Source organism: Myotis nattereri (genome assembly GCF_964212035.1).
Source record: "Myotis nattereri genome assembly, chromosome: 13".
Lineage (NCBI taxonomy): Eukaryota > Metazoa > Chordata > Mammalia > Chiroptera > Vespertilionidae > Myotis > Myotis nattereri.
Genome location: NC_138088.1, coordinates 39,262,382 through 39,284,961, shown reverse-complemented (window position 1 = coordinate 39,284,961; position 22,580 = coordinate 39,262,382). Strand labels below are relative to the sequence as shown.

The following is a 22,580-nucleotide window of genomic DNA, read 5'->3' as shown; positions in this document are numbered from 1 at the left end:
AGATCCGGTGATTCTAAAGGGGACCATTTCAGCTGGTGAACTGAAGATTCTTGTTCTACTGGGGAAGTCAGAATGGGAAGGGAGTGGGCTGGGCGAGGAGGGGAGGGGGGCTTTGAGTCTGACAGGGTGCCTTGGTGTTTGGGTGGCCTCCTTGGAGAGAGGCCACCGGTGCCTGATTCATACCAGATGTTCTGTATGTTTGTCATTGCAGGACGCGGCATTTGTCGGAAGAGTCTGTGAAACCCTCTCTCTACCCAGAGCTGCAGGACCAATGCATCTTTCCATCGCCCTAAACCACTGGTGAATGTATGTGTGTTTTTCTTCTGCAGTGAAGGGAAATATTTTCAGTGGGCGATAGGATGTGATTTTTAGGGAACAACACTGTCCTTTCTATTATGGAAGGAAAGGAGGGCTGGACCTCAGCATATCTGGGTTCTGGTACCTACTGGGTTCTGCCACTTTCACTGTGGGATGTTAGGTGAATTGTTGGACCTCTCTGGGCTCCAGACAGAAATGAATCCTGCCCTGCTAAAAGAGATTGCCTAAGTGAGTACACTTCCGAGGGAATAAAATGCTTGGCAAATATAAGGTAATCCTATTTGGCAGGGCAATTCTAAGCTAACAAATAAAACATGAATACATGATGAAAATGTGAATTTTAAATACCTATTTTCTGAGACTTACAGACTTTCAAAGATTTGCATTTCTTTTCTTTTTTCTTTCTACCATAGTAGCTGCTCTGTTTTTTTTAAAAAAAGACAAATTAATTACATTTCAGTGTTACCTTTATTTTTATTTGCAATCAGATAATTTCACAGTTTACAAATGAAAAGGGGGCTGTGAGTTTCCTTTTTGGAAAGAAACTGATTTACTCATTACAACAGTAAATGTTTTGCTTCTGTGCAGTTGAAAGACGCGAAGATGTGTGCTTAGCAATAGTGTGTTCCAAAGCTGAGGGGAGGCTGCTTTAAAGCCCGCCGGCTAGCTGATGTTGAAGGTCTTGTGTGAGCTGTGGAGGAGCCAGGAGGCAGGTTGACCTGTGCTATGTGATTCCAGACACTCTCTTTTGGGGAAAGCTGGCTTGTCTGATGCTGACTGCCCGGTCAGCTCCCTCCAGGTGGACCAGGTGCTCTTGTGTCCCTGTGAGACAAACCCCTGTGGCACGACCACCTGAGGAGCATGCAGGGTGCTGGGCGCTGGAGCGGGAAGGAAGGGCAGGCAGTTGGGACAGGCAGGCCTGGGGTTAGGGACCCATCTCAGACTTGAAAAGCTGATTGCCCAGATTACTGTGTCTAAAGGGACACAGTGGACATTCTGGACCCCGTATAACCGGAGTCCCATCTGGTAGGCAGGAAGGCTCTGGGATGGGAGTCCCCAGGGGAGCAGATGGCCTCGGGTGGGTGGGACACTTTACCCATTCAGCAAACATGTGTTAATTCCCTCTCTGTGCCAAGGCACCGCTCTGGGCACTGGAGGCAGACTGTGTGCATGTTTCCCTGGGGCTTAGATCTGAGAGAGGGTGACAAACAAGAATGCGAGCTCCACTGGGGCAGAAGTCTGCTCATTTCATTCACCGCTGTACCCCCAGCTCTGAGAAGAGAACCTTGCTCTTGATGGGTGCTCACTAACTATTGTTTTATGAATGAAATAACTCAATAGGTAATATCATTTCGGGTAGTAATAAGTGATGTAAAAAAGAAGACAAAGTGAGGGACTGGATGGGGCTTTTTTTTTTTTTTTTTTTTTTTTTTTTTTTTTTTTTTTATTAAATCTTTATTGTTCAGATTATTACATTTGTTCCTCTTTTTTCCCCCCCATAACTCCCCTCCTCCCAGTTCCCGCCCCACCCTCCGCCCTCACTCCCCACCCACTGTCCTCATCCATAGGTGCACGATTTTTGTCCAGTCTCTTCCCGCATCTCCCACACCCCTTTCCCCCCCAAGAATAGTCAGTCCATTCCCTTTCTATGTCCCTGATTCTATTATAATCAACAGTTCATTCTGTTCATCGGATTATTTATTCACTTGATTCTTAGATTCACTTGTTGATAGATGCATATTTGTTGTTCATAATTTGTATCTTTACCTTTTTCTTCCTCTTCCTCTTCTTAAAGGATACCTTTCAGCATTTCATATAATCCTGGTTTGGTGGTGATGAACTCCTTTAGCTTTTCCTTATCTGTGAAGCTCTTTATCTGACCTTCAATTCTGAATGATAGCTTTGCTGGATAAAGTAATCTTGGTTGTAGGTTCTTGGTGTTCATCACTTTGAATATTTCTTGCCACTCCCTTCTGGCCTGCAAAGTTTCTGTTGAGAAATCAGCTGACAGTCGTATGGGTATTCCCTTGTAGGTAACTGAGTTTCTTTCTCTTGCTGTTTTTAAGATTCTCTCTTTGTCTTTTGCTCTTGGCATTTTAATTATGATGTGTCTTGGTGTGGTCCTCTTTGGATTCCTTTTGTTTGGGGTTCTCCGCGCTTCTTGGACCTGTAAGTCCATTTCTTTCACCAGGTGAGGGAAGTTTTCTGTCATTATTTCTTCAAATAGGTTTTCAATATCTTGCTCTCTCTCATCTTCTGGCACCCCTATAATTCTGATGTTGGTACGCTTGAAGCTGTCCCAGAGGCTCCTTACACTATCCTCGCATTTTTGGATTCTTTTTTCATTTTGCTTTTCCGGTTGGGTGTTTTTTGCTTCCTCGCATTTCAAATCATTGACTTGATTCTTGCGCTCCTCTGTTCTGCTGCCGGGAGTCTGTATAATATTCTTTATTTCAGTCAGTGTATGCTTAATTTCTAGTTGGTTCCCCAATATAACATCGAGGGTCTCATTAGTTTTCTTGTAGCTCTCATTAAGTTTATCGGCGGCTTCTAAACAGTTCTTGAGAGACCTTAAAAGTGTGGTTCTGAACTCTAGATCTTCCATTGACAATTTTGTCCTGTTTCTTTGTCTCTGCATTTTGTTATGCTTCCTTGGTGCACCCCCTAGTGGCCTTTGTGTGCAGGCTTGTAGCTAATTCCAGGGAGGGTTTGCCCTCCAGGCCAAGTGGCTATGAGAATCAGCTGTGTCAGCAGTGAGAGAACTTCTGTCCTCTAGGGAGGTGCTAATCTGGCGTTTGCCTGAGGCTATCCGGCAAATGCCTCTGTGCAGGGCTTGGGCGGGGCTGGTCGCACAGGATCAACAGGGTGGGCCAGAGAGAGCAGTTATGGCCGCTCTCAGTCCTGTCCCCAGGGGCTCTGCCTCTCTGAGTCCCAGCAATGGCTGCAAAGCTCGGAGGGAAAGCTGCACTCGCTCTGACCAAAGCCAGGCAGTCCCGCTTCTCCCGTTTGAGTCTGGGTCCCTAAAGACTCGCCCGTATCTGGAGCTCAGAGTCTGCGACTCCCTCCCGATTGAAAACGCCAACCGCGCCCTCCGCCGCCAGCCCGCTCCGCGCGCGCACTCCGCACCTCAGAATTTGACTTCAGCACTGCGCCTCCTCTGAGTGTCCGTATGCGTTTCTCTTTCCTCCTAGTTGTAGGACTTCCACTCAGCCAGCGTTCCAGTGGTTCTGGGTGATGTCCCTCTGTCTTTTAGTTTCACTTTTGAAGTAGTTGTTCAAAGCAGCAAACTCCGGCGTTAACCTATGCCGCCATCTTGGTTCTATCTGGATGGGGCTTTTTTTGAAAGACTGGTCTGAAAAGGCTTGTGTGGGGTGGAGGCAGGGAGGAAGAGGAGAGATTTTGTGCAGAGATCTGAATGGAGTGAAGGGATCTGGGGAGGAGTGTTTAGGCAGAGGGAACAGCAAGCTAAAAGAGAGGCTTTTGATGATGGCGGATCTCAGCATGATAGAGGACCAGAAAGGCAGCCAGTTTGGTTGGCCTTGAGCTGAGGGGTAGTTATAGGAAGGGAGAGTGGTATGGAATGAGATCAGTGGTAGGTGGGAGCCAGATCTTGTAGGCTATGATAAGGAGTTCAGATTTTCCTCTAAACGTGATTGGATACCACTGGAGATGTTTGAGTAATCTAGTGATGTGATCCTTTTTGTGCTTCACAATGATTTTTCTGGGTCCTGAGTGAAGAATAGACTTTGGGGGCAAGAGTAGAATCAGTGTAGCCTCCAGGTGGCCCTTCTAGTGGTCCAGGCATGGCTTAGATTGGTGTGGTGGTTCTAGAACAGTGATGGCGAACCTTTTGAACTTGGCGTGTCAGCATTTTGAAAAACCTTAACTTAACTCTGGTGCCGTGTCACATATAGAAATTTTTTGATATTTGCAACCATAGTAAAACAAAGACTTTATTTTTGATATTTATTTTATATATTTAAATGCCATTTAACAAAGAAAAATCAACCAAAAAAATGAGTTCACGTGTCACCTCTGACACGCATGTCATAGGTTCGCCATCACTGTTCTAGAATGATGTGAAGTGGTGAAGGTCAGGATATATTGAAGGGAGAGTCTGCTGGATTGGGTATGGGTGTGAGCAAGAGGAGTCAAGGATGAGTTGGTGATTTGGGGAAGATGGTGTTGCTGTTTATTGAGATGGGGAGCAAAGAGGGGGGTTTAAGGGGACCCTAAGAGTTTTGTTTGGGATATATTACATTTAAGATGTTCACCTGATACCCTTATAAAGATCTAGAGTTGCCTGGGACTGGAAATGGTACCTCTGAGAATCATCCAAATGCAGACAATATTTAAAATGAAGAGACTGGAGGAGACCACCCAGGGAGAGAACAGAGTGATAGGTTAAGATGTGAACAGAAAAGAGGGAAGGCAAAGCATGCATTTTCCACATAAAATCTCTACTAAGAAGTTAATGAAGGCACATGCTATGGATATATAATTTCATGTAATGCAAATATAAATCATTTAAATAAGATAACATGATATGAGTAGTAACAAAGCCTCTTCTTATATTAAAATATTGGAAATACTGTGACTCCCCTAAAGCAAGAAAATTAATTTTAGTTCAGACATACAGAGAATAGGTTGGTGGTTGCCAGAGGTGGGGGATAGGAGGGTAGGGAATGGGCAAAATGGGTGAGTCAAAATGTATAATCTTCCAGTTCTATATAATAAAAGGCTAATATTGCAAATTGTCCCCTCCACCTGGAGTTCAGCCTGGAGTTTGACCAGGGGGCAGGGCCTGCCAGCTAATAGCCTGCAGCCCCTCCCCCTGGCCAACCCTCCCCCCAACCCCGGTCGCCCACACTCCCCAGTCGGGGCCAGGGTTGGCTGGCCAACCACCCACAGCCCCTCCCTCCGGCTGGCTGGGCCCAATCGGCCCCGATCTGGGCTGGCCAGCTGGATCCCACCCGTGCATGAATTCGTGCACCTGGCCTCTAGTTATAAAATAAGCAAGTCCTAAGGAAGTAATGTACAGCATAGCCACTATATTTAATAATATTATATTGCATATTTGAAAGTTTCTAAGAGAATAGTCTTAAAAGTTCTCATCACAAGAAAAAAAAATTCTGGAAAAAACGAAAGAAGAAAGAAAGAGAGAGAGGGGGGGGGAGAGAGAGAGAGAGAGAGAGAGAGAGAGAGAGAGAGAGAGAGAGAGAGAAAGAAAGAGAAAAAGAAAATTCTGTAATTATGTATGGTGATGGATGCTTTCTAGACTTATTGTGGTGATCACTTCACAGTATATATTAATATCAAATCATTATGGTGAACACCTAAAACTAATACAATGTTGAATGAAAGTCATACCTCAAAAATATATAAAATGAAAGAATATTCGTTTTAGAATTACATAAATTTTAAATCTGGTTAGCTAAGTGAATTAGAAACTGCATTTATGCAGTTGGCACAAGGCTGTGCCTCTGGCTGGCAAGCAGAAAGATCCAGCATCCTTTGCCAGTAGCTTGTAAACTACACTGTTCTCTATGTGCACTGGAGCTTTACAAGCTATTTTGATGACTATTAAGTCTAATTCACTGTTAGTGTTTCAGATTTTTTTCATCCTATAATCATATCATTCAAAAGTTCATTAAATGAAGGTGCACTGAAAAATCAGTCACTTTGCAATAAAAGTTAGATGTGATAACATTTCATGAAGATGGTCAAACAGGCACTATGATTTGCACTACCTCAGTTTAGGAAGTAATTAGGATGTCTTTGAAATTATAAAGAATAAATGCTACAAGATGAAGAGCAGCAAAAATATACTCTGATGCTTGTACTAGATCTATATGTTTCCAGTACCACCCAGAGCCCTCTACTGCCATTGACTGAGGAGAAAATCAGTTCTGAATCCCACACATTCTCAACTATTTGTGGGCTTCTGGCATAAAACACAGCTGTTACATACTGGTTTTATCCATTTTCCGGACAAACTGCCCTGCTGAGCTTTCTGCATAGTCTCATTGGGCTCCTTAGTTTTTCCATTTGGAGGTGCATTTCTTTAGTCTTGTTATCTCCCGCCCCCATGGACAGTGTGGTCCCCTTCCCACAGTTACCAGCTCAAGGCCTGCCAGCCTCCTCTCTCTTGCCTTGAACTTGGACCCCGTCTCTCTCTTGTCTGCCCTGGTGAGCTCCCCAAGTTTAGCTCTCCCTCCAGGCTTTTTGTTTAAAATGTTGGGAAACATTTTCACTTTCTGCCCAGGCCTGGTCTTCTCAGGCCTTTCTCAGGAATGACAGGAGAATAGGACTTAGTGCAGTACTGAGGGCAGAGGGATACTGCAGCATTCTGCCCTGTGCTGTTGCAAATCCCTTGGGAAATGGACAGCCCTAACGTGCTTTTACATGCATTTCAAGACCCTCCTATTTCAGTGAAATATTCTCAATATGAAAAGCAAGCATTGATTGTACAGTGCTCAATATCTGTAACCAGCCATTTACGGCAAAATGAAGGTTTCAGTGAAGTGATATTCATGACTATTGTCATCAACCCTGTTGGTTTTCATTTGTCTTCTGATCCCACAGAATGGAACCTAAATAAGATTAAAAAAGAAATGAAACGTACAGACAGTCATGTTGGGGAGATTTCTTCTCCCTGTTTACTTCTTCAGGAAGTGGTTTTAGGAATAAAAGGATGGCACTTCCTTGGGCCCCTAGAGACGTCAAGTGGTGGGCCATTTAAAAAATGGTGGTGTCCTCCTTAAGTTAAAAGCAGAACCGTGCCGCCCCAGCCAGGTAGCTCAGTTGGTTAGAGCGTCATTCAATGCACCAACGTTGTGGGTTGGATCCCTGGGCAGGGCACATAGAAGAAGCAACCAATAAATGTAGAAATAAGCGGAACAACAAATCGATGTTTCTCTCACTCTCTCTCTCAAATCAGTCAATAATAAATTTTTTTTTTAAAAAGTAGAACGATGCTTCAGTGCCTGTGTGCATGTAGACCAAGCATGTCAAACTCACAGGCCTCGGCTGAAGCCCATGAGCCATGAGTTTGACATGCTTGATGTAGACCATCTCAGGATGAGGTGCTGGAGATGAGTAGCCTTGTGGGGAGGGCAGTGGTGTAAGAAGGAGACTTATTTTTCACTGTGTAGCCATTTATACTTCTACATTTTTTCTGTCATGTTTATGTATTAGCTTTAAAAAGCATGACAGTATCCCTTTTAGGCTTAATCCACGATCTAGAAATATTTAGAGTTCCTTCACTGCTTGGTTTTCTGAGTGCTCTTGCTCGATGTGTGTTTTGATTGAGGTGATTGCCTGTTCACTGTCCAGTGCCTTTGCTTGTTTGAGGCTTCATGTTCATAAGCAACTTGAGACTAGCATCTTAAAAGTTGAATTTCAAATTTTTACATATCAGGCCAGTTTCTTTCCTCCTTCCTCCCCTTCTTTCAAAAAGGATTTAAGGCTGTTTCTAGCCAGTATTTTTAAAATATGTTTTTTATTGATTTCAGAGAGAGAGGGAGAGGGAGAAGGAGATAGAAACATCAATGATGAGAGAGAATCATTAATTGGCTGCCTCCTGCACACCCCCTACTGGGGATTAAGCCCACAACCCAGCCTGTGCCCTGACTGGGAATCGAAGCATGAACTCCTGATTCATAGGTCAATGGTCAACCACTGAGCCATGTCAGCTGGGCTAGCCAATATATTATTCAGCTGTTTTAGACAAATATGGATTTGAAATGACTTATAATTGCCATGAGCTGAGCCACAAATTCTGGCCATTTCAACTGGACAGCTCTCTGCCGCCTTCCTGAGCAAAGGCTTCGTGCATTGGAGAACAGGACAGGGCATTGGGAATCTATTGTTTTTGATAGTTTCTGACCCCAAAGTTCAGTCAAATTTAATTAAGAATGTCCACTACTGTAGGAAAATGCTCGAAATGGAATTTGGGGAGGCTAGGATTCAGTGTCTCGGACCTATGCTGCTGCTCACCCACTGCTGCTCAGAGGGCGTGCTGTTGGGGCAGCTTCTGCAGGGGTCATTGTCTGGAAGGACTTCTGGGCTGCCATATTGGGTTGTTATTGTGTCCTACAAAGACACGAGACCCATTTCGTAGCAGTGACATTTTTTAGGTGTCGATGCTTCTCCAGGAGAGTCACACATTTGCTTTTGTACTTTTTCAACCAACAGGAAAGTTGTATCACAGTTACTGGCCATGTGTAAAGCCAAGATATTTTCTCCTTTTCCATCTAGTGACCACAGATAGAGTGAAATACTAGTACATCTTTTGTCTTTCCTTTCGCCCCATGGTTTGGGGAGGTAAACATTACTTTGTACTTGGGATTGTCACTAAAACAAGGAGATCAACCTCATCTCCAGTGATTACTGAATGTCGTGGGATGAAATCGTTGATTGCTCCACTAATTAGAAAAGGCACCATCTGATACCTACTTCACAGCAGTGCCCTCATCCTGCAGTCTCCTTATCAACATGGAGATGACTCACTGTGTTTTCCTCACTCAGAAAGGATCTTCTCTGGCCTGCTGATTACGGCAGTGATTAAATAAAAAATGGTTCCTGCAGAGGTATGCTTTAAAAATCGACTGCACTATTTGTGCTTGAGCTTGTGCAATTGAACTTTCACTGTTACAATCAGACCTGAGGCCCAGTGCACGAATTTATGCACATTGAAAGGAACTGTGGGCCGCGAGGCTGTGGTGGGTACAGGGGCAGGTCTCAGCCCATCCTCTGCACCCTTGCCCGGCCCCTCCCGCTGTGGCCCCTGGTCCCCTCTCTGTTGGCAGCCCCTCTCCCACCGCTGCCGCTCCCATGTGCTGACGTCACTGGCCTTGCTCGCATCTGCTGACGGCATGGAGCGATTGGGGCCAGCACCAGCAGCAAGTGTGAGCAGGGTCGGTGCTGTCAGTGGGTGTGAGCAGCGGCTGCTGCCCCGATCACCCTTTAGGAACAGGGAGAGGTAGAGAAGCCCTCAGGGGTGATTGGGGCCAGCAGCTGCCGCTCACACCCGCTGATGGCACGGGTTGTGGGTGCGAGCAGGGCTGGCAGCGGGTGCAAGCAAGGACTCTGGTGCTGGCAGCGGATGTGAGCGCTGGGCGGGACCGCAGCACGTGGGAGCAAAGAATTTTCAGTAACCATTAGAGGCTCACTCCGATGACTGGGACCAGCGCCCCACCTTGGTCTGGTGCCCCCTGCTCACCTGCTCCACCATTCCACCATGGTGGACGCCCGCCATGTTCCACGCATGCCCCCTGGTGGTCAGCGCATGTCATAGCTACTGGTTGTTCGGTTGTTCCGCCGTTCGGTCTATTTGCATATTAGGGTTTTATATAGGTAGATAGGTATTGGTTCATTGGTTCTTAAGCTTTTGGAGAAGAGGGGTCAAGAATTTCTCTAAGACACATACACAATTTGCATTTTGCATATATAATAATGTTTCACTTTCAGGAGGTGACACTCCCCAGCCAGTTATCAAGCCTTCTAACTTAGTCACACAAACCATTAGCATACCATAGTAATAGCGATTGTGTTTGGATAGCTCTGAGGGGCAGTTACCTGCTCTAGAATGGCATTTCTTTTTTAAAAAAAAATACATTTTTATTGATTTCAGGGAAGAAGGGAGAGGGAGAGAGAGATGGAAACATCAATGATGAGAGAGAATCATTGACTGGCTGCCTCTTGCATGCCCCCTACTGGGGACTGAGCCTGCAACCTAGGCACGTGTCCTTGACCGGAATCAAACCCGGGAGCTTTCAGTCCACAGGTCGACGCTCTAGCCTCTGAGCCAAACCAGCCAAAGCTGGCATTTCTTTTTAAAAAATATTATTTTTATTGATTTCAGAGAGTAAAAGAGAGGGAGAAAGAGATAGAAACATCAATGATAAGAGAGAATCATTGATCACTGCCTCCTGCACGCCCTCCACTGGGGATCAAGCCCACAACCTGGGCATGTACCCTGACTAGGAATTGAACTGTGACCTCCTAGTTCATCAGTCGACACTCAACCACTGAGCCACACCGGCAGGCTAGAATGGCATTTTTATTCAACGGAGAAAATTTAGGGAAGATAGCTATGTTCAAGGCAGCCTAATTTTGATGAAATTTGCAACTTCCAGAATTATCCCAGCATGGACTCAAAACTTGGAAACACTCTTGTATGAATTGCTATTGTTTTTATTTTTTAAAAAAGAAATGGAGATACCTGTAATCTTTTTGCTTTCTAACAGCTAATTTCATTTTTTTTTCTCAAGTTCATTCATTTCCCCTTCCCCTTTCCCCTGGCCAAGAGAAAGGTTGTTATAGGGGAATATAGGTTTTTTAAAAAAGGATATAGAGACCAGCCTTCATTTTCCAACAAAATTTGTGTTTCTAGATGTGCATTTGTTCTCTGAGTTAATCACATTTGTAGCATTCTGTGCTTTGTGGCAGTTTGCAAACTAGATGTCCACAAAACACCAGTGTTTTAAAAGTTTTTGAAGTGGCCAGCATTGTAAAGGTCAGGAAATTTCACATAGTTTGATTTCTAGCTTCACTTGACAGTTAGACAAGCTAGCAGTATGGGCCATATTCTTGCATGGAACAGTGTGGGCTAGAGTGGAACCAGCAGTTGTCTGTGCATGTGGGGGCATGCGAGCCCCCATTTGCTGCAGTCCCCACACCACCCTTACCTGTTTGACCTTCTCAGATGGTTTGTTTTATAACCCCTCACTTAGAGTTTCAGTTTAAAATTTTATCTTGAAAAATCAAGGGATCTTGAGGTTCAGCAAAACATCATTTTGGTATCCTCCTTTTTAAGTAATAGAAACTAAATTTAAAATGATAGGGAGAAAAATAGTTGGAGCAGTGGAGTTGTGAAACCAATGTTTTCCTCCTTAAAAAAGATTTGCGCATTTTTAAGCAAGAGGGGAAGGAAAGAAAGCAATAATATAATTTTTGTATTCTTTAAAAATACCAAATCATTATATTAGGTTTGAAATGTATCATGTACTCGGTGTAATGCGGTTTACTCATAAAATTACCATGTTGGGAACATTTATACAAATCTACTAATTACATTTCCTTTTAAATATTTCCAGCATTTTTTCCCTTTCAAATAGAACTGAACTACTGAACTTGAAGTAGCTGACCATTCCTTAGTTTCTTTCCCTTTTTACAGTAAGGAGACAAAAATGTAAAATTGGACAACAGAAGTCACCATTTTAGGGAGAGAAAGTCGTTAGTTTTTTGGAACCTGGTGCCTTCCAAAGCACCCAGTAGATCACAGGAAAGGAACTTCACATAAACAAGACAAAATCAACAAACCAGCCCAACACTTCAGTAGCATGTGAATTGAAGCCCTTTTTATGAGCTATTGTGATCAGCAGTTTCTGTTTCTCCTGATAATGCCTTTTTCCTCCTAAAATCATTATTGTAAACTTCTGGAAACTAGATGCTAGCCAGGATGGAGACAGCACCTTGATCTTTCTTCATTTTTAGCTTCTTGCTTTTAGGGTGAGAGCTCATGATAGACGCTTGGTATGCTGGGCAGGCCATGAGGAGGCTGGAATTTTCACCCTGGCCACCTGCCCGGCGCTGACTTGCCACCTACCCTAGGACAACCTAGGGTGGTTTGTTTCTTATATAAAAGGAGATTATGTTTGGGTTTCCCGCACACTAACAATCTAGAATTCTCTGTTCTGTCCCATGCTGCACCCCGCGCTGGGCGTGCGCTCTGGGAAATGGAGTGCTGGCTGCGGAACCCGGAGGAACTGTGTATAATGAGTTTTGTGCTCGCAGCACTGGGCGAGAACTCCGGTGCTCTGCTTAGTAGATGGCACAGAGGTAGACGAGGCAGACGGGTTTGTATGTTTTTGGCATTCATCCTATAGACTATTTCTGAAGCCTGTGTTCCCAGGTTTATAAGCTGACCCGTGTTCACTGGTTGACTACCCTAACACTTGAATTTTATAATTTTATTTTCCTTTATTTTTAAAAAATTCTTATTTTGACTTATTTTATTAAGTTATCTCTTTTATTTTCTCATTATAATTGACATTCAATATTAGTTTCAGGTGTACAGCAAGCATAGTGGTTAGACATTTATGTAATTTATGCAGTGATCCCCCTACTTTTCCTTTTTTTCTTTTTGGTAGATCTAACACCAGTTGCATACCATCTCTTGACTATTGTGAGTCAAAATTGTTTACCAGAACAGAAAATAAATGGCAGACAGAGTCTTTAGTAAAGTAAACAGACATGTTGTAGAATATGTCCAATACAGGATGGTGCCATGGGGGCTGCTGAGGGTGTTTCACATGGGGGCTGTGTCAGCAGCTGGCTGAGTGCACGATGTGCTGCTTTTCATTGGCTGAGAGCCTACAACGGCACTTAGAGCATGGAAAAATAAATACACGCGGTATAATATTATGCAATGTATATTAAACTGAGTATATACTTTATATTAAATATATTGTGTTTGTTTTAGGAATTTTATTTCAGAAATAAATGGCACTAAAATGATTCAGTGCTGCTTGGGTTGGTATTAAATGGGCCGCATGTGTGGGGGCAGAGCAGGGACCAGAGTCCCCAGGCTCGTGAAGACCTTGCCATTCATTGTGTTACAGAAAGGATCTTCTGGGCAGAATGCTAGGCTGCATTCTTGGTTCACATACCTGAAGACACTGTGTGTTTTGCATCTCTTTAGAGTGCCTCTTCAACATCAGATTCCTTTACTCATTTATTCAGCCAACAGTTATTGAATTGCTAATAATATTTGCATGCGTAGCACATCCATATACCTTAGCCCATTTCAGTGCTCGTTGCATAGCCCGGTCAGGTGCATGGGCATCAGCCTGCATTGGTTGATGACTATGGTTTCTGATTTTCCCTTTATTTTGTACTGTGAGCAAGAGGTACCCATAGCTTGGCCTGCCTGGCTATTAAGGAAGGAACTTGGGACAAGTGGGCAGAAGGGTTGCTATGGGAGCTGTGCTTGGACAGTCAAGCCCAGGAAAAGAGGTGGAAATCATCTACTGAGCATGAGTGGGGTGTTTGGGATGCGGTTGCAGCTCTGAGGAAGGTGGAAACTATTTGGAACAGCTGCCAGGGGTTGGGCAGTAGGGGCTGAGCAAGCACTGAAAGCAAGGCCAGCTGAGTGCCTGGGAAGAAGCCACAATGCACAGCAGGTGTGGCCTGCTGCCTGATCAGGGACAAAGGAGAGGCTGGGGGCAGGGGTTGGGTGGTTGCTTGGTGGTTGACCTGGTGTTGGCATATACCAACCCTAAGAATGTTGCTGTACAGGGAGATGTTAAGGTGAGCAGCAGAGAAAGTGGGGGCCAGTGAGTGCTGGGCAATAATAGCTCTTCTTAGCATGGCTTATAAGACCCTTTACTTCAGAACTGCTCCCACCATGCGTGCGCCATTGGGCCATTCCTGTGTCCTTCGTACATATTACTCTTTCACCCTTTCCCTTGGCTTGATTACCTCCTACTTCAGGTGCCAGCCTGGGCATCATTCCTGGGAAGCTGTTCTTGATTGATTGCCCTCTCCCTCATTCTCTGCTGGGTCAGCTGACCTCTCACCTTGTCCGCATGTCTTCCCCTCTGTACTCTAGAAGCTGTCTACAGGCTGCTGCTGTATGTAGATCAGAAGGTTCCTTGAGTGCAAGACTGTTGTAGTTAGTACCTAGCAGAGCACCTGACATGCAGAAAGTGTTCGGCAAATGCTTGATGAATGGAGGCATAGCTGCCTTGCTGCGGTATTAGTAGTACAACAGAATGTTAGAACTGGAAGAAAATGACAACATCAGCTCATCCAACTTATTTTAAAGTTCACACAGGTCTGAATCTCAGAGAGGCTGAGTGCCTGATCTGATGTCACACAGCTTCAGAGCCAGGATTCAAGTTCACCTCTTCTGATTCCAAATGCCACGTTCTTTCCACTCGACCACAACAGTCTCTAAATGTGCCTGTGATGACGTCTAAGTGTGTGAAGATGCAGGCCTCTGCCTCCGCTTAGCTCCTGCGTATAGCCTCTGCCGCTATTCAAAGCCGTCTGTTATCTCATTTTTCTGGCGGGGAGGAAAACAGTGTCCTGACAACCCGAGGAGCTTTTCCTCTCGCGGTGCCAGGTTTACAACAGCCCTTACCTCACTGCTTCCCCTTCCCTTTCCGGGTTTGTCCTAGTTTATCTTTGGTTGGGTAAGCATCAGCAACTGTTTCTAAGTAAACAGAGGAACCTCCAATTCCGATTTGTGGTTTAAACATTTAGTGATTTTTTGCTTTAGCCTGTCCCCCTTCTGGCTGCTATCGCTGCTTCTCCGGTCTCCAAACGGCCCTGGGGGAGCACGTGTTAAAGGCTGGTAGTTTCCTTGTTGGAGCAAAATCACTGAAAAAGGGAAGCCCAAGGAGAGAGAAAGCGGACACTAGTCTGAACCATTTTGTATCAGTAAAAAAAAAAGTCAATCTGTAGGTTTCCAGACCCGTCCATGGAGAATAGGACACAAGGGAGAATGTCTAGAAATGCTTGCTTGCGTATTTTCTGCCGTCAAACCTTGCCTGAGCTTTTGGACAATATTTGATGCTCACAGTGCTCTAGGGTTAAAGTCTCAGCGTGACAGGGCGGGGTGTGGCTCGATCCCTTACTGCCTGTTCATGGATGACGCAGTCTTGCGAGGTTGGTTCCAGCTCACTGCAGATCATCTGTGCTCTCTCCCCGTCACCCTTGGTCCAGAGTATCTCACACTCAGTTCCAGGAGGTTCACTCACTGAGCTCTGGGGGTGGGGGAGACTGGTTTAAACCTTTGGGCTGCTCTGTTAACTAGCCAAACAGCACAAGGCGAAAATGCCCCTGTGGGAAAAAGCCCTGTGGAGACCGGGGTCTTTCTTGTTTATTTAGAACAGAGTCTTTCAGTTCTTCATTACGTTCGGGAGCTCTGCAACACTGCCGCCCTTTGGTACTTCCATATCCCCTCCCTCTAAAATATATATTTTATTGAATTTTTACAGAGAGGAAGGGAGAGGGAGAGGGACAGAGAGCTATAAACATCGATTCAGCTGCCTCCTGCACACTCCCCACTGGAGATGTGCCCGCAACCAAGGTACATGCGCTTGACCAGAATCGAACCTGGAACCCTTCAGTCCGCAGGCCAGTGCTCTATCCACTGAGCCAAACCAGTCAGTGCTCCCTTCCCAATTTTATAAAAAAAATAAAAAATTAAGAATTAGAAATTCTAGCTCAGAAATCCTGTGGCTTGGAACAAACCCAGTGTCTTTGGTCTTAGGGGTTTCTGAAGCCACTTGGGACATTTTGGGCTCTCAGCCACATGGAGCCTGTTTCTGAATCTCCCTGGGCTGGTCTTGAGTTCCAGGTATTGAGCTGGAAGGACATCAGCCAAGGGTCTGGACTGCGCCAGGAAGTCTTTTGATTTGCTATATTCTCTGGTTGGCATCGACTCATTTCCTTCAGGGACGTCCCCTTCCTTGGAAAAAAATATCTCCAAAGATGCTCGTCTGACTGATGAGCTAAGAAGGCATTCCAGCCAGGCGTTTCCATTCAGGGATCTTGGCTTGTTACTCACAGGTCACTGGGTGAGAAGGCTGTCACCACATTTAAGATGCTCCTGACACCCACTCCTCCCTGCTGGCAGTGGGACTTCGCTGGTTAGTTTTGAGAGTGACAATCTTGAGACAAACAGCTCTGACTGTAGCATGTATGGAGCAGAAGGTGTTTCTAAGGTGTCAGCCATCACTGCTGGCTTGTAACCTAAACATGTATTCTAAGAGGGGGCCTCTCTTCAGCCCCAACCCCAAGCTCTCCTCCAGGTGTGTGTCATTTTTCTGCGTGGTGCCATCAACGAGCATTAGAAGAGATTCTACTGGCATCCCAGAGTTGTGTTGGGATCCCCTCCAGAAGTTCTCTGAGGATCATTGCAAGGACCCTAATACAACCAAGACTTAACTACTTTTTTCAGTAACCGCATCTGGCTCTTAGTTCATGTGGAATATGTGGTTTCCCCCAGAAATATGTAGGCTTCGCATGTACCCAACTTACATTTAGTCTTGTTAGATTTGATTCATCCTATGTCCTATGAAGAACTTTTAAAATCCAGCTTTTGTCATCTAACAAGCAGATGTATCCCTCATCTGTGTCACCTCTAGACACAAGTCATGGACCAGAATGTACCAGGACAGGGCTAAATCCACATGCCTGCGGTCTGATGCTTCAGTCATCTATATATAAATCCATCTAATTGCTCATGTTTCTTTCGTCATATTCACAAGAATATCATGGGACTCTGTTAAAGGCTGGCTCAAGTGAAGTTACAGTCATCTGAACTATTGGTCTAATCTAAGTTTAAAAAAGGAATTCGTTGCCTTGGCCGATGTGGCTCATTTGGTTGGGCGTCATCCAGTGAACCGAAAGGTTGCTGGTTCAGTTACCAGTCAGGGCACATGCTTGGGTTATAGGCTCAATCCCTGGTGGGGGGCATGCATGCAGGAAGCAGCCGATTGATGTTTCTGTCTCTCTCCTTTTCCCTTCCCCTCTCTCTCAATAAAAACAAAATATAAAAATAAAGGAATTGGGTAATTTAGTACTTATTCGTAGTGCACCTGTGTCTGTTCTTGGTGGTCACCACCTTTTCTTTTCTTAGGTATTGAATAGATATTTAACACTCCAGGCTAGAATTTTTCTGGACATTGATGCCAGGCTTTTTGGTGTGTACATCTAAAACAGTGGTTCTCAACCTTCCTAATTCTGCGACCCTTTAGTACAGTTCCTCATGTTGTGGTGACCCCCAATTTCATTGTTACAAATTGAACATAATTAAAGCCTAGTGATTAATCACAAAAACAATATGTAATTATATATGTGCTTTCCGATGGTCTTAGGCGACCCCTGTGAAAGGGTCATTCGACCCCCAACAAAACCCACTCACCCCAATGCTTATTCAAATTGCTGATATTTTCACTCATCCCAGGCTTTTTAGCCTTTTGGACTTGCTTCTGACTGATAACTTGCACTGACATCTGTTTAGCTTTGACTGTTTCTCCTCCTGTGGCCCGGACATGACATGCCACTAGGCAGCGGTTCTCAATCTGTGGGTCGCGACCCCTTTGGTGGTCGAACGACCCTTTCACAAGGGTCGCCTAAGACCATCCTGCATATCAGATATTTACATTACGATTCATAACAGTAGCAACATTACAGTTATGAAGTAGCAACGAAAATAATTTTATGGTTGGGTCACAACATGAGGAACTGTATTTAAAGGGCCAGAAGGTTGAGAACCACTGCACTAGAGCATCTCGTGCTAGGAGTGCTTTGCTGCTACTTACAGCACTTTCCCGGGCTCTCCTGGCTCCAGTCCTCACCACCCTTTTGGGACCACAGGATTTTTCAACGAGCTCGGAAACCTCTACTCTGTTTGCCCATCCGAGAACTTCACTTCTCACCATCGACTTCTCTAATTTTAAGCTGTGACAGGCTCTCCAGGCTGCCTGGCGGAAGCATGCAGGACCAAGTTAGTGACTCAGGACAAGATTCAGCCCTGCCAACTGCTCATAACTTATTCCCACCCCGACTCCCCGGGAGACCATCAGAGCTCCCACCCAGGGCAGGGCTGGGCTAGGTCCGCCAGCACCTCCGCCAGGGCTGAATTCTCAGCCTGGGCCTCTCCCTGAGCTGAGGCACAAAAGCAAGGCCGCCCAGCCCAGGGTCAGAACCAAAAGAAGGAAACAGGGCAGGGATGGGCCAGCGGAGAGAATGGGCTGCCTGAGCTGGAGCTGGACATCTGGGCAACAGAGAAGAAGGCGAGGTTTGAGTCTTGCTTGTGACGGCTGTGAGGACTGCATCCGCCGGGGCCCAGGCGGCCAGCGGGGGTTCCGCTTTTCTGCAAGAGTTCAGTGTGGGCAGGGTGCCCTCTCGCAGAGTTGCCCATACTGCTTGGGGATGAGTAAGTCAGAGAGCAGCTCTGTCCTGGCACCTGGAAGTGCCTTGCATTTCCTCATTTCAGTCTTGCCATTCCTATAAAGAAAAGCTTCTTAACTTCATTATTACAGAGTTAGGATCCTTAGGACTCGGGCTGGGTTGAAATTTATCTCTTTGTTGTCTATAGACAAGGATTTACTAAGAAAAATCTCAGTGAGGGATGTTGATTTAGGGAAAGATTTTTAAAGGGCCCACTTTAGGAATGTACATTTGCATATAAACAATGAAAGTGCTAATTAAAATGATTCTCACATAGTCATTTCAGCAGCGAGGGGACTGCTGCTTGGCAACCCTTGTAGAATGGAAGTGAGTACTTGGAAATAATAAAATATTGCGTCTTCCATTTGTCTAACCAACTAAGACATGCGAGCACCTATTTGCAAGGCACTGTGTGAGAGCCAGGGGGTGGGGGTGAAAGGTCAAGAGTATAAAACCGAATACTCCCGGGACATGAGACTGCCATGAAAGTCCAGGGAGAACTGGGGTCAGATGGTCATCCTGAGACGTTGAAAGTTCACTAGGAATGAACAAAGTACCTAACACATGCTACCTATTCAGATAGACCACACCTGTTCACATTGTTTTAAAAACCATGTTAGCATTCTGTCTGCCTCGTGGGGCTTTTTCAAACCCTTCAAATCAAGCAGTCTAATTTCCTTTTGGAACTATATCCTGACATTTAAGATATTTCAGTCCTCGTCATCCTGATTGGCATCAGTTATCCCGGGGCACCTGCTGTGTGCAGGGCTCCAGATGCCCGGGGGAGCATGGGAGGGGCTGACTTAGCCTTGAAGCGGTAGGAGGGTCTTTCTGCTCTGAGGGAGCACCAGCACCTCCTTAGCTTTTTAAAAAGTGGTGTTTTAGAGCACAGTTGGTGCAGAGTAAATATTTGTGGATCGGTGTTTATTCACTACGTGGTTAGGTGTACAGGGTCTGGAGTCACATGGACTGGGTTTCAAACCCTGGCTCTGTGCCGTATGCTTCCTTTATGATCTTATCTGGTCTGTGACAACCTCTGAGCCTCATCCTCCTCGCTTGTGGCATTGGGTTTAATAGGAGAGTATTCATAATAATAACGATGATGCTGATGCTAGGCTGCATGGTATACTGTATAGTTGCACGTACTCTGGAGTTGGACCACGAAAGTTTTTTTAAAAAGATATCTTTTTATTGATTTCAGAGAGGAAGGGAGAGGGAGAAAGAGAGAAACATCAGTGATGAGAGAGAATCATTGATCAGCTGACTCCTGCATGCCCCCCTACTGGGGATAGAGCTCACAACCCGGGCATGTGCCCTGATCAGGAATCAAATTGTGACCTCCTGGTTCATAGGTCTATGCTCAACCACTGAGCCACGCCAGCCGTGTGGTGCCAGACCGCCAAAGTTCAATCCCACTTCCTAGTTATGTAACATTGACAAACTTATTGAGCCTCTCTGGGCCTTAGATTTTTATCCATGAAACAGGGATAATAATAGTACTTACATTGTAGAGTTGTTAAAGTAAGAATTGCACAGTACCTAATGCCTGGTCTACAGTGTTATAATGTTCGCTAAAGTTTAAAAACCATAAAACCATTGTTAATTATTTCATTTTGATTCTTATAGAATTCCTGTGAGGTTAGATGGGCAAGTATTACTCCCCATCCCCTGTTTTGTTGTTGTTACTGTTTTGGAGTATAAAAATGAGATTCTAATGTGTTAAAATGGTTTGCTGAAGGGAAGCTGGCTGGCAAGTATTAAAACGGGGACCGTTTCCTAAGGTCGCCAGTTTACACCTCTTCCAGATTCCAACTGCCAGGGTATTTGCTGTAAGAGAAGGCACAGGTGCCCCTGTACACATTTATCAAGGCCACGTGAGCGTGAGGGAAAATCTTCAGGCTTTGACAGAGTAAATCTGGAGGCAAATAAATTTGAGGGAAGTGAATAGTGGGCCTCTTTCTTCTGCCCCCACACTCTCACTCAAATGTGCTAAGACCCCCTGGCCTAAGGCTAACGGTGCTCTCTCGGAGGTACAGCATTGAGCTTGTACCCTCGCATTGGACCTCTTCCGGAGGTGGACAGTTTACCCTCTTTCAGGTCCCAACTGCCTTAGGTAGTGCCGCCTGCTCCCTGGTTGCACTCCCTTTGGAGACCACAAGATTCTACTGTATGTATGTACCTGATTTCAGAACACCTCAAAGCAGCTGTTTCACTCAGGTCTAAATAGGCATCCTGCCCCTCCTTGGCCTTTATATTTGGTGTTGAAATTCTTCATCGCTTGAGAGGAACTTAATTATGAAAGCAGTGTATGGGGGACTGGGAAAATAGCCTAACAACACTTGCATGTGGCAAACCTCTTGTCACTTAGGCAGATATCTTTAGATTAGAATGTTTCGTGTTTATACTATCAGCAATAAAAAAAATATGAAAAATAAAATGTTTTGTGTTTGTTCACAAACATGGGCACTTCTTGAAAATGCTGCAACATAAGGGGTTAAACTGTAAGTATCACCCTATAGGAGCAGTGAAAGGTGCTTTAGTACTTAAGTCCTATTTTTGAGCGCTGGAATTCAATTCCTTCCTGTTGCCAGCTGAACCTGGGGCTGATGTATTACATGAAAATATATTCCTATCTTCAATCGGGGACAACAGGACATTCTGTCCTCCAAATTTCAGTGTTTGAATTGGGTGTTGCAGGAAACTTGGCACCCTGTCTTTCTTTTCAAAATAATAAACAGAGATGATGTCGCCTCAGGTTTCATCTGATAGGGCTTAGATGCTATTGCCTCATAAAGGCTGATTCATAGACAAATGGGGACTAATTATAGTAACTCAAAAATAATGTCCCCGTTTAAATTTGGCAAGGCAAGATGCCTTGCATGTTTTGTAGGACATGAGAGATTCCGTTTCTTTAGTGGCATGAAGGTGACATACCCATTTCTATTTTAGCCCCATAGTGGTTGTGCTGGGTCATTACCTGCCATCGTGGCTTTATTTTTTAAGGGATTTCTTGTGCTCTGTCCTGCATACTCATGCACAGACACTGAAACACCTCGTACAGCCATCTACACAGGGATTTATTTCCTGCTGTCTGTCTACTGTATTTTTTAAGAAACAAGAGTCTGAGTTTAAGAAAGTGGATGGCATTATGTTTTTCTTTTCTTTTTTTAGTTCTAAGCCTTTCAGAATCTCTATTATGAAAAATTGCAGGAAATTAACTTTTCTCTCTGGAGTGAATAGAGAATTGTCAGAGAGAGACTGTTCTGATCTCTTTGACTCCACTTGCCCTGAATTAGGTTAGAAAGCAAATCATTGATTTTCTTCAAATAGTTTTTGATTTTAAATTTGTTTCAAATAAATAGGTGATATGTGACCATGTTCAGTATTCAAAAATAAGAGAAATGTTTGTAGTGAAAGTAAATCTTCCATCTCTCCCGTATCCCGGTGCCTGGTTCTCTCTTTGAAGCAACTCTGGGCACCAGTTCCTTGTAGCTGTTCTGGAGGTTTTCTCCGAGTTTATAAATATGTGTGTCTCAGTGTTTTCCTCACACAAATGACATCATGCTCTTCACAGTTTTACACTTGGCATTTCTATTTAACCACAGTCTTAGAAGTCATTCCATCTCACATTTCAAGCTACCTCACAATCTCTCATAGTTTTATTATTTTCATTGAGTAGATGTGTCAGAACACACAAACAGTCGCCATGGGTGGTATTTATTTAGGCTGTTCTACTAATCTTTTGCCCCTAAAATCACGGTATAATGGTAATCTTGTTCAGCTGCCAAAGGATTGGCGCTCCGTCTCCGTGGGTATGAGAGTGGGCTTTGGAGCCCAAAGGCCTGGGTTTAAAACTCAGTTTCTCCATGTTTGCCTCACACAAATGGCATCATGCTCTTCTGTTGAACTCTCTGGTCTTGGCCATTACTTAATCCCTGTGCCTCGGTTTCCTCTTTTCTGAGAGAGTATTCATCTCATAGGCAGTATGCAATGATTAAACACACTAAAGCTTAAAGTCCAGTGCCGGGCGTGTAGACAGATCTGTATGTGTTTATTAGTATTATCATATTATGTGATGTGGAAACTCCTGGATCCTAAGATGTTCCTACCTCTGAATGTTTCTGAACCACTCTGAGTGGCTTTTAGGAGCCACAACACAGTTTTTGAACCTGTGGACTATCTCCTAAGTTTACTGAAATGCCATATTCATCCTCCCTTCCCCCACTTCCTTGTAGCTTTTGTGTAACATCCTGGAGGAGAAAAAGCTAGATTTCAGGCCATTATACTCATGT

General features: G+C 44.7%; 1 protein-coding gene across 1 annotated transcript in view; it reads left to right on the top strand.

Annotated features, from left to right (window-relative positions):
• The window catches only part of SORBS1 (sorbin and SH3 domain containing 1), a 218,909-nt gene that overhangs the window by 57,958 nt on the left and 138,371 nt on the right, over positions 1-22,580 (top strand). Inside the window, exon 2 of the mRNA XM_081104358.1 lies at positions 212-306. The gene's annotated coding sequence lies outside the window, so the exon portion shown is untranslated. The remainder of the gene's footprint in view (positions 1-211; positions 307-22,580) is intronic.